This window comes from Sinocyclocheilus rhinocerous, unplaced genomic scaffold, assembly GCF_001515625.1.
Source record: "Sinocyclocheilus rhinocerous isolate Xijiao unplaced genomic scaffold, SAMN03320098_v1.1 scaffold1800, whole genome shotgun sequence".
Classification (NCBI taxonomy): Eukaryota; Metazoa; Chordata; class Actinopteri; order Cypriniformes; family Cyprinidae; genus Sinocyclocheilus; species Sinocyclocheilus rhinocerous.
In genome coordinates, this window is record NW_015651550.1 from 569,956 (window position 1) to 581,856 (window position 11,901).

Sequence of the window (11,901 nt, forward strand, 5' to 3'; positions counted from 1 at the left end):
TATTATTATTATTATTATTATTATTAACATTTATATAATAATTATAATTATAACATTTATAACATATATAACATTATCTTTGTTGTCACTTTTGATCAATTTAATTTGTTCTTTCTGAATAAAAGTTAATTTCTTTTTTTTTATTATTATATTAATCAAATAAAATAAATCTACTGACCACAAAGTATTGAATGGTAGTTTATATTAAGGTTAATTTATACAACTTGAAATTTCAAAAATATTGTATATATTGAAATGTTACCTGAAGATTAATTAGTATTGTAAAATGTATGGTTTTGAGTTTATACTTATTTTGTATATTATGATGTGTTTACCATTTTAAATGCTTTGCTTTATGAATCAATCCCTTTCTTTCTCTGCCATATCTGCAATTTACAGACTTTTTTGATAATGTGGGTTTTATAGATGTCCAGTGGACGCTGGTCATGTGACTGCGGTCATGTATGGGTCACTGAAGTTGCAGTATGTCTGTCAGAACTGGCACATTTGTCACATTTCTTTCCACTCTGAGATGCCCACAGGGCTTAAGCTTGTGTATGTCGTGTTGAGTGCACAGGACACGTATGCATACAGGTGTATGTTCCTTTACGTATCCATGAGACTGATCGTTTTACTGGTGAGTTTGTCAGTTTTCATGTGGCAGACATTTAACATGTTAAAGGGGTCATATGATGCGATTTCATTTTTACCTTTCTCTTTAGAGTGTTACAAGCTCTTGGTGCATAAAGAAGATCTGTAAAGTTGCAAACACTAAAGTCTCAAATCCAAAGAGATATTCTTTATAAAAGTTAAGAGCTAGCCACACCTACCTAAAACGGCTCGTTCGAACACGCCCCCACATATCTACCTCACTATGTGGGAAGATTAGCATAACGCCGCCCAAATGTGCACGCAAAGAAAGAAAGCGTGGTTTCAGGAACAGCAGTAGTGTTAATGCAGCCATGTCAGGGAGACGCTGTGTATTTCATTCGCTCACGCTAGGCCGCTGTGTTTTTCGTTGTGAAAGCGAAACTACTTTGTTTGGTCTTCCAAAAGAGGACACGACTACAAATCAGTGGTTAAGTTGTATTTACAACACTGTTCCAGAACAGTTAAACCCAAATATTCATTTGTGTGCCGCACATTTTACTGTTTACTGATCCTGGGAGAGTAACGTTAGACTAACATGCCGGCAGTTCTGACTCACAGTCTGTAAGTACGTTTTCATTTAAAGGATTTGCCACTGATGATTCAAACGCGAGTTTTGGGCAGTGTGGATTAACGTTAGCACTTGTTGTTTGTCATTTCTCTGATCACAAATGCAGACATGGTTTTATGTTTACGCGGCGCGATGCAACGCAACGCAACGCGTAAAAAGACAGTATAAGTCATTATAATCAGTAATTATGTCCCCACTGGATGCAACAAATGCTTCGTTTGTAATGGGTTTTAATGTTTTTGTCTCGCCGCTCCGGCCGGGACACGGCATCGACAGTATGGTGAGGGGCGTAACATTTCCGTCACATGCTTGATGTATTCGGCCAATCACAACGCACTGGATAGTTGGCCAATCAGAGCACACCTCGCTTTTCAGACCGATTAGCTTTGTAAAAATCGACGCGTTTCAAAAAGGCGGGGCATAGAGGAGAAACAATAATGTACAGTATGTGGAAAATAATGTGTTTTTTTAACTTTAAACCGCATAAACACATTTCATTACACCAAATACACAAAATAATGTTCTTTTTAGCAGCATCATATGACCCCTTTAAACGCAGTGTTAGTGTTCCCAACCTCTCTGTTATCCACTTCCTGATCACTCTGAGATTTATTGGCCCTCAAACACTCCCCTGTGAAAAACTGCAAACATTCAGAACCTCATAACCTCCTCTCCCTCAGGCACTTCTCTCTCTCTCTCTCACACACACACACACACACACACACATACGCATATATAGCCTTTTCCTTCTTCCAATCTCTCCATATTTCATTCAGACATGTAAATAAACACCATCAGAGTGAAAAACCCCTAGTGTCTTTTAAACGCACTAATTAGTTTTGGCCCAGAATAATCACAGTGTTGTATATGGCAGGCTGTCACCTCAGTAGGTGACAAAATGGAGTGGTTGGACATGTCAGGGCACAAGTTACAGCAACACTATTTGTTTTTACCTTGGTGACACCCAGAGGGACCACAGTCCAGGTGGGACAGCGCCCAAAAGGGCACTGAGACCTATGCATCTTTATTCAAGTGTCATTTAACGGAGCTGACTGACAGACAAACGACTTCAGACTTGACTGTTGCCCTCTTCACACACTCCTTATTACAACCTGTCTCCGTGCGTACAGGCGTGTCATGTGTGCTGTAAACCGGTGCTGGTGTTGACATCTGGCTGCGTTCTTTCACGAGGCCTGAGGGGGGCGATCGGAGGGGCGTGTGGAATAATTTGTTACGGTGTTAACAGGCTAATAGACATCCACCTGGTTTTGAGAGTTCAGAGACAGCAGTGGCCTCCTCTGCAATCTGCAGCCCCTTTTTTACTACCCCAATTATGAGAACCGTTTAGAGGCAGCCGCTGTGTGTGTGTGTGTGTGTTTTTCATGTCATCTGGTTGGGTTATCATCTGGTTGGGTTAGGACCCAGACACCCACTCTCACCACATCAAACGAGCTCGTCTCAGTAAAGGTGTGCTGGCAGGGTCTGTCCCCATTTTCTCTTGCGGTGTCTGTGTGTCCTGTAGCAGAGCTTGGGAGAGCTTGTTTCATGTGGTCTGCTGTGAGCTGTTGGCGCGCAGATGCTAAAGACCTGCTGCTTCTTGTGGACTCATTGCCACCCAAATATAGCTCTGCTCATTGTCTCCCAACCCACTTACACACGTGGCAAAAAAAAGAAAAAGAGGGAAACTACTTTGGTCTGTTTTTTTCTGTAGCCATTAATTAGGGGAATGGTAGATCAGATGCTAGTTTTATTAGGCTTTAAAAGAATCACATACCACTCAGTCACTCACGTACTCACCAATCCACCCGCACACACACTTAGACATGTTTACTGAGATTTTAAAACTACGTATCTACTAGCCATGAAAATGTATTCTAGACTAGTTTAAATTTGTAATGTAAGTTTTCTTTTTACTTCAGTTAACAGAGAACTTGCTTTCTTACAAGGAAATTTGATGAAACTGAGTTGTTATTGTTCCTAAAACTCATTGACAAATAATGTCCGTTCAGATCTATTCAGTCTGTAATATCGCAATACATTTAACTTAGTTTAGTGCTTACTACCCAGTTTGAACTTTACCAGTTCATTTTATTTAATCTTAATTAAATTCGTCTCCAGTTCAGTTCAGAGACAATACAAAAAAAACAAAGTTTTATAACCAGGCAAACCCTTTTTATAGTTTTAAATGAGACTGTCTGAAGAATCTGTTGAAGATGTTATCAGTGTGCTTGTTCGTACTCTTATATTGGAGATGTGATTGCTTGCATGGGCCTTAGAGCCAAATCGTGATTTATGATCGACTCACTTGTTTTTGCATGACTCGTTTGATGGCATTCTCTGAACAGGGCCAATCACTGCCAAAAATCGTAAAACTACACACACCCTTTAACACCTGTGCGCCTGAAATGAGAACGAAAAATTTCACCCCATATGAGTAACACCATTAAATACCTGTAAATTTCACAGCAGGCGTATACAAACCACAGACTTCGTATAGACACGCTGTCATACAAATAACGCTTATCGCATGCAAATACATGATAGCGCACAGGCTAACATCACCCTAATGTCCTAATCAAACAGGCCCATTTGTAGCTGTATGCTTGTAAATGATCTCCTGGTGGACTAATGCAATTAGCATTGTCTCCTGTCTGTGTACCCAGCATTTTAGCCCTACATCTATCAGCGTAATGGCGGTAGGCAGAAGCTCTGATGTTGTTTAATAAGGGCATTTTACTTCCTTTAAGAGTGCGGGGCAGGTAATGTACGACCTCGGAGGTGAAGTCCAGCGCTGTGCTATAAACCACCGCGATATGTCAAAGAGAGGGAAAGTCCAACTGAAAAGAGGTTTTAATCATTTCATTTATCAGTTCGTTCTTGCTTTTCACTCCCCCTCTCCTCTAGTTTATCTCAGTTGGAGGAGGATTCAGAGAGCGAGGGAAATCGATGCGGAGAACATTACAGTAAAATGTATTGATCAGACACAGAGAGAGCCTTGCGTGCCGCCCAGAGATGGCCTAGTGATGCAATGCTTAAAGGAATTTATCCACTGCCTTCTGCATTAACCTTTTATTGACTGCTTTGCCTGTCCATAATTAACACTCACTTTAGCTAAAGTGGTTAGTTTCAGCTGGGAGGCCAGGTGTGTGTGCGTTGCATTGTTCGCAGACCGAGTCGAAGTTCAAGTGCGGCGAATGTGTCGGGTGGGAGTATGTGAGCCGCCCCCCAGAAGAACAGAGGTGATAGATCTCCTTCCCTCCACATTAGCTCGCTATTCCAGCAGGCCTGGCTGTAGGGTTATAGGGTTTCAGAGCAAATTGAAATGAGTGATTGTAACGTCGATCTCTCCTGAGCGCGGGTCAGATGGGAGAGGTAGACTGCATCTCGCAGAGGTTAATCTGTATGGATGGTTGGCATACACTTCCAAATATACTTCCAACACACACTTTGTGTCTTTACTCTTAACCACTGGCTGCGTGTGGAAATGCGATAGGGAGTCAGATGGTTGCAGGGTTATGTGTATGTGAATTTCTGTAACCTAAATGATTCAGTTATGCATATTCATGATTCAGAGGTGATTCAGTACAAAGGAATAGTTCACCCAAAAATGAAAAATTCCAAAGAATGTTGGTAACTAAACAGTTGACGGTAGCCATTGACATCAATAGTATTTTTTTCCCCCATACTATGGAAGTCAATGGCAACCGACAACTGTTTGGTAACTAACATTCTTCCGAATTCTTCTTTTGTGCTCAACAAAGGAAACAAACAACTTGAACAACCCGAGGGTGTTTTTAATTTGTATTTTTTTGTTTTGTTTATTTTAACCACAAACAACGCTGTACGATATCCTTATCCTTAAATCTTGTCATCATTTATTCACCATCTTGTCTTTCGAAATGACTTGTGTTTTCCATGGAACACAAAAGGAAGTGGATGGTGTCTATAGCTGTCAAGTAAGATATTTTATCAGTAATAGAAGAGTTAAAATGTTCTCTCTTTTTAATGAAATACTGTCATATAACAATGTTATGATTTTCTGCTGCTGCGTTGTAATCTTTGGAGTTCAATAGTTCCTGGTCCGCATTCACTTTCATAGTATGGAAAGAGATCACTCTTATATGCAGATTTGGTTCTCAAGAAATTTCTTATCACAGTTGATTCTTGAACAGGATTCTTTGATGCATAGAAAGTTCAAAGGAACAGCATTTATTTAAATTATAATTTTTTGTAACATTATGAAATGTCTATACTTTCGCTTTTGATCAATGTAATGTAAAAATACTGACCCAAACAGTAATATGAATTTATACAACTTGAAATTTTACATGATATTACTTTATGGTGAAATATTATCTTAAGGTCAATTAATGCTGTAAAAGTATTTTTTTTATTGCTACCATGGACATTCTGTTAAATACCTTTGTTTGTGTTCCACCTGTCGTTTACAGGTTTGGAGCAACATAATAAACAATGCCAAAATGTTCACTTTTGTGCAAACCATCCCTCTTAGTGCGTATGTTTATGTGAATATTTATTGCTGGCATTCATTTGTATGATTGCGGTCTCTTTCACCACAGTCTATTTACTTCAGTTCCCTCTTCTCTGTCTCTTCCAATAATCCAGTAAATGATGAGAGAGTTTAAACACACACACGCATGTGTTTAGAACAAGCTCTCATATTATTTATGAACTGATGTGCTACATTAGGGTACTTAGTGCATGTTAACGGATGTTATTGTCAAGCCCTGATGCAGTATGAGGATGATATATTGAAGTACTATATGCTAATTCCACCCTCGGCGTGTAATGCAGCCTCTCATGTGGCCGGTGCAGTTGGAGAGACAGCACTTAACAGGAGAGCCACTCCACCATTAAGTGGCCCTTACAAAATATATAACCACAAATAGTGTCAGAGAGGGGCTGTCCTCTGACCACTGGACAGCACAGACTCATCCATAACACTGGCCTCCTCTGGGCACCGCTGCAGTCTTTGAGTGGAGGACGATGAGTTTTTACTGTAGGCTATGTTTGCTTGAGACAAGTGTTTGTGGGAGAACTTTGTGTGCTTGTGAGGATAGTGGTTGTCCCTCTGTTAAAGGTGGAGTGTGTCAGTACTATTAATGGCACTGAACTGAACAGGCTACAGTTAAAAAATAGGCTACTTTTTTTTCAGGATTCCTTCATTTAAATTAAAGGATTCTTTAAATAATAATAGAAAGTGTAAAAGAACATTATTTATTTTAAATTGAGGTCTTTTGGAACACTAAAAATGTCTTTATTGTCACTTTTGATTTGATCAAATTTAATGTCTCCTTGCTGAATAAAAGTTAATTTATAAAAAAAAAACACTGACCCCAAACCTTTTAGTTGTAGTATCTTGATGCATGTTGAAATTCTCATTACCCTTACTATTTATTCCTATTCACTACCCTAAAATAACCACTGATGATATAAACAATTCCCTTTTACTGAGCCAGTGTTACACATACCTGATTTCTCTTCATGTGCAGTTAAAAGTTCACACTCATCTTTTATAGTATTTTTGATTAATAACAACAGCAGGCTGTGCCTTTTTCTTTCTTTCTTTCTTTCTTTCTTTCTCTCTCTCTCTCTCTCACATACACACACACACACACAGACATACACACACACACACACAGACATACACACACACACACACAGACACACACACACACTCACACTCTCTCTCTCACATACACACACACACACACACACACACATACACACATCCAGAGATGCTGTACATTCTCACTAACACACCCAGTTGTGTCATATTCATGAGAAGCAATATTGTCACATTCTAGTGAAAACCACACTGTATATTAATTAGCTGACAAAATGAAATGCAGTAACAACATACACACACACACACACACACACAGACATACACACATCCAGAGATGCTGTACATTCTCACTAACACACCCAGTTGTCATATTTATGAGAAGCAATATTGTCACATTCTAGTGAAAACCACACTGTATATTAATTAGCTGACAAAATGAAATGCAGTAACATCAAAGTTGCTGTGGAATTAAAGCTACAGGCTTCACCTGCCCAGGTGTAAATGATTGAGATATTAATCAGCACTGGCCAGGTGTGTTTAGAAGGTGATTTACACTGCATACTATTGTAGGATTGCAGAAGTGCATTCCTGAGGCTTCGTTCAAAGGAAGAGCAAGGGGATGATGCCATACCACACACAAACACACACACACACACACACACACACACACACAAGCTGTGCAGTCCTTCGTTCCTTTATAAACGTGTCATTAGGGCAGGTTATTGTATGTCGTAAAGAAATCAGGAAATGAATGTGTGGACTGCCCCTAGACAAACACACACTTCTTTGTGTGTTTAGGGCGAAATTAACTATTCACACACTCCCTGGAAATCTCATGCAGTAACCTGGAGGTGTTTTCGCATCAATTTTACACTGTAAATAAATTTTTAGCGTAAATACACAACCGTTCAGGGGTTTTGGTAATGTTAGTAGTCAGTATTTTTTATTTTTTTAATGTTTATGAAAGATCTAAAATAACTGTTTTCTATTAATAATAAAGTTGTTGATCTCTTTTGTGTCCCAATAGATGCCAGTCAAGCTTGGCACAGACCTTGCCCCCTGAGGAAGCGCCTGTCGACCGACCCTATTGGAGTAATGAAGATCCTGACATGCCCCTCCCCTTTGACCTCTCTGAAATCATCAACCGCGTTGAGTCGCTTCTCTGGAGGTGAATTACCGTTACTGTGTTTTTGCGCATGTCTTATGTTAGGGATTGTTATTAAAATCATCGAAAGTTGCCTTAAGGAATGTTCAGCCATAAATGCTCAAAATGTGACTTTCTTGTGTTTTTTCTTTCTTCCTAGGATGTGAGGTGAAATGGAGAGAAAGAATGTTATGAGGTGGATGTTAAGAGATAGAGGCCGGGATGGAGATCACAGGTGACAAAAAAAAACCAAAAAACAATACAACACACCTGTTTAGTTTCTCCTTGCTTCCTTGCTTGAAGACCAACATTCATCGTCAAACACACCACATTGAGATCCACTCGGATGTATGGACAGATTTAAGGATGGATACAGGGTGACATCTGGACGGGACATTTTATTTCCTATTTCCATCAGTATCGTTTACTATCACTTTAACAGAGTCTGTAGTGTTACAATGACAATGCATAGACACATATCAGTAGTAGCATATGATACCTATCCATAAATATAGCTATATATATCCATTAATGTATGTAGTTGAGTTCTCCATATATCCTCTGAAGCTTTTATTTTTATTTTGGACAGACATTATGTAGATGTATACACAGTTCACTTCTCCTCTATGCGTGTGTGTTTGTCTGTGTGCCATCTTTTTAGGGGGAAAGTCGGTAAAAATGAAATATGACATTGTGGGGGTGTATGACATCATCATTAAGGGGTGTCATATGCGTGCCGTTGCCTTTCACCTGGCGTATTGTCTAGGGATTTAGTGTGTTTGAATTTGCCCTAAGTGTGTTTGAATGTTTGCGTGTGCACGTCCATCTGACTGTTTGTAGGGAGAAGGTAAAGTAAAAGTTGTTAGACTGACTTTGTCGGTGATGTTCGTCTATATTAGGTGCATGTAGGTACGAGGCACGCACATGTGTATGTAATCTTTTAGACGGTTTTATTTCTGTGTGACTGAATATGAATGTGTGTGTATGTGTACATAAGATGTTTCTCTCCCAAGCCGAGTAGTGTCGATAGGCAGCTCTTGCTGAGCTCTCCAAGAGAACTTACACCCCTTGCGTCGCATAATTCTCGCAGCTCATTGGCTCCTAACCTTTTAATAATGCCTGCCTATGTCTGAAATGCTGCCAGTTTCGGGAGGAATGCACTCAAACATCGTTAAACAATTGAAGGATGAAGAAAAGCACTCTGATGTCCTCTAAACGAATGAAGGATGAATGAAAAAGGGATAACTGTTGAAGTCCAGCAGCTTTCTTTTTATGTTTATGTTTTTCTATGTCATCAGTGTTAATGCAGAAGATCCATATTATAGTATTCGATGAAGATGCTTAAATGTGTTTTTTACCTTTGAAGTTTTAGAGTTGTCATTGGTTGCCAAATATTGTGTTCTTGCTGAGTAAATGCTGTGAGGTTGGTATTTAAATATAAATATATATATATAATCTTTCTTTCATTGTGTTTATTTTTTCTTTTTTCTTTTTTCCTGTATTCTTTCTCCGGAGTACCACAAGTCAGTGTTAATGCAGAAATCCATATTATAGTATTCGATGAAGATGCTTAAATGTGTTTTTTACCTTTGAAGTTTTAGAGTTGTCATTGGTTGCCAAATATTGTGTTCTTGCTGAGTAAATGCTGTGAGGTTGGTATTTAAATATAAATATATATATATAATCTTTCTTTCATTGTGTTTATTTTTTCTTTTTTCTTTTTTCCTGTATTCTTTCTCCGGAGTACCACAAGCCCCTCTGCTTTTCTGAAAGCGTTGTGTGTGCAAAGCACTAGTTATGATATAAATAAAATACAATGCTGGTTTATCAATCAGTGCATGGGTATTTGTTCTTTTTTGTATGAATTTGATTTGTATATTAGTAGCAGTTTCTTCAAATTTTCATTCAAAGTTATCAGGGAATTATTATTACATTATGTAATGCATAACAGATGATAATTTGATTGTGCATTCAGATAGATACAAATGTTTAAGCACTGTACATATTTTATATCAGTATAAATAACCTATGTATCTTTTCAGCTTTATATAATATATTAATGAGTAATTAATTTAATTAATATGAAATAATAGAAGTGTTACCTATACATTTTATATACAGTGGGGTCCAAAAAGTCTGAGACCAGTGAAAATGCCTTTATTTTGCATTCTTTAGATTTAAGGTTTCCCCCTTCATTATAAATTACAATATTTTAATTGGAGTGAAAAGTCTAAAGTGGAGTGAAAAGTCTAAATCTAAAAATTGACACATTTCTGAATGGTTTGGTATGTGGTTTATTGACTTGAACTCCAAACATAAGACAAATCTGGCCTTTTGTGTGCATGATTCACATGATCACTGCCAAAAATTTGATTTGGTGACCTTGAAATACACAATCTTGCACATTTTTTGCATTATTTACGTTGTTTTAAATTTTCAATTCGATTTTGTATCTCAGATTTCAAAGTTTTAGACTGCTGGATCAAACTTTCAATTTAGTGTGTGAGAAAGATGATGTCTATTTATCTGCTTTGATCTGAAGTGTATTTGTATCAGTCTTTAAAGTGAAAGTGAAAGTGACGTGACATGTGGCCAAGTATGGTGACCCATACTCGGAATTAGTGCTCTGCATTTATCCCATCCAAAGTGCACGCACACAGCAGTGAACACACACCCGGAGCAGTGGGCAGCCATTTTTTTGCTGCGGCACCTCTCTAACGATTAGGCCACGACTTCCCCTTAATATATTTATTTTCCCCTCAAAGCTATTATGGGGTCAAATAGACTGATTTGAGCTTTTGTCTCAGCTCTATTAAAATGTGTGTGTGTGTGTGTGTTGCCTGTAGGGGATGGAGGTGTTTCCTCTAGTCTGCAGTGAAGGTGTGATAGATGGCTGAGCCTCAGGTGAGCAGGTGATCGTGAATGGCCACTCTAAACTTCACCGCAGTCTGTTTTCAGGCATGTGTGCACAGGTAGTTTCTATCTCTTGCATTACTGTAGGTGAGAGGAAGATGACCAGGTGCGTGTGGAATTATAAGTACCTGTGTGTGTGTGTGTGTTTCCTATACAGGCAGGCCGTTTATTATATGATTGACAGCTAAGTTAAAGTCGGATCACATCTTAGAGGTGACATTCAAACAACATACATGATTTGAAGGACAAATGCAATGTTATAATACATCCATACCTGCTATGACTGATAATGTGTTATACGACACTGTGCTGAACAGAAACATCAAATGGTTAAATTTGTAGTCACAATACCCGGATGTATGATTCAAATCTGTGGTTAACATTACCTGAAGAGATGCTCACAGTTTGTTTTACAGCATAAATTACACACAGTCATAGCTCAAATATGAATTTTACAGCCATTGTGTTTTGTTTTCATGTAAGTTACTAAATTAGGACTTTGCATTTCAGACTACCGTTGTGGTCCCCGTAATGACTGGATGTTCTCTGTGATTAACAACATACATTTCTGCCTTTTATTTTCTCTACTAATGTATAGCTTTAGAAGACATGACTTATGTAGCACATGATTCATATGAACCACTTTTATGGTGTTTCTTCTTTCCTTTTTATAGCTTGACAGCTTGTGTTTATTGCATGCTTTCATTGTGTGGAAAACAGTAGCAATATTCTTTCACAGATCTCCTGTCGTGTTCTACAGAAGAAAGCCATATAGGTGAGTTGAAGAAAGTTATGGCAGCATTGAAATTTTAAGGTGATCTGTCCTGTAAGAGATAATAATTTTGTGTTTTTTTCTGTTCAAAAAAGCAGATGTCTGATACGTGTAGGCAATATCATAGCAAACTTGAGATTGTGAGAGTGTGTGTGCACATGTTCTCATGAGTCCACATCTTTACACAGACTGAAGAGTGAGTTATTCAGTGAGACAGCGAGTCCCAAGAGCACCGTGTGTGTGTGTGTGTGTGTGTGTCCACA

The 11,901-nt window shown here is 38.5% G+C and overlaps 1 long non-coding RNA gene across 1 annotated transcript in view; it reads left to right on the top strand.

Annotated features, from left to right (window-relative positions):
- Positions 1–9,471, top strand: part of LOC107713060 (uncharacterized) — a 104,753-nt gene extending 95,282 nt beyond the window's left edge. Inside the window, exons 3-4 of the long non-coding RNA XR_001636858.1 lie at positions 7,837–7,977; positions 8,114–9,471. This is a non-coding gene — a long non-coding RNA (uncharacterized LOC107713060). The remainder of the gene's footprint in view (positions 1–7,836; positions 7,978–8,113) is intronic.
- The last annotated feature ends 2,430 nt before the right edge of the window (positions 9,472–11,901 follow it).